The sequence below is a fragment of the Mus pahari genome, chromosome 7 (assembly GCF_900095145.1).
Source record: "Mus pahari chromosome 7, PAHARI_EIJ_v1.1, whole genome shotgun sequence".
NCBI lineage: Eukaryota > Metazoa > Chordata > Mammalia > Rodentia > Muridae > Mus > Mus pahari.
In genome coordinates, this window is record NC_034596.1 from 3,374,463 (window position 1) to 3,374,827 (window position 365).

Sequence of the window (365 nt, forward strand, 5' to 3'; positions counted from 1 at the left end):
CTTTCCTTCAGTCTCTGCTCCTCTCTTTGTCCCTTTATTTCATTTAGACTGGAGCAATTCTGGGTTAAAATTTTGGAGATGTGTGGGTGGTTCCATCCCTCAATCAGGGGGCCATGCCTAACCTCTGGACAGGGCTCAACAGGTTCTCAGTCCCCTTTGTGGGGTATATCAGCTAATGTCATCCCCGTGGGGTCCTGGGAGGCTCTTGCTTTCCTGGCCTATGGGACTTTCTGGTTGTTATCCTCAGTTCCCCATCCCCCATTACTACACACCCTGTTCAATTTCCTGAACCTCTGTACATCTCCTCCATCTCCTCCCATACCAGATTCTTCCACTTCTTTTTCTCCTCCCCCTCTTCCTTTCCT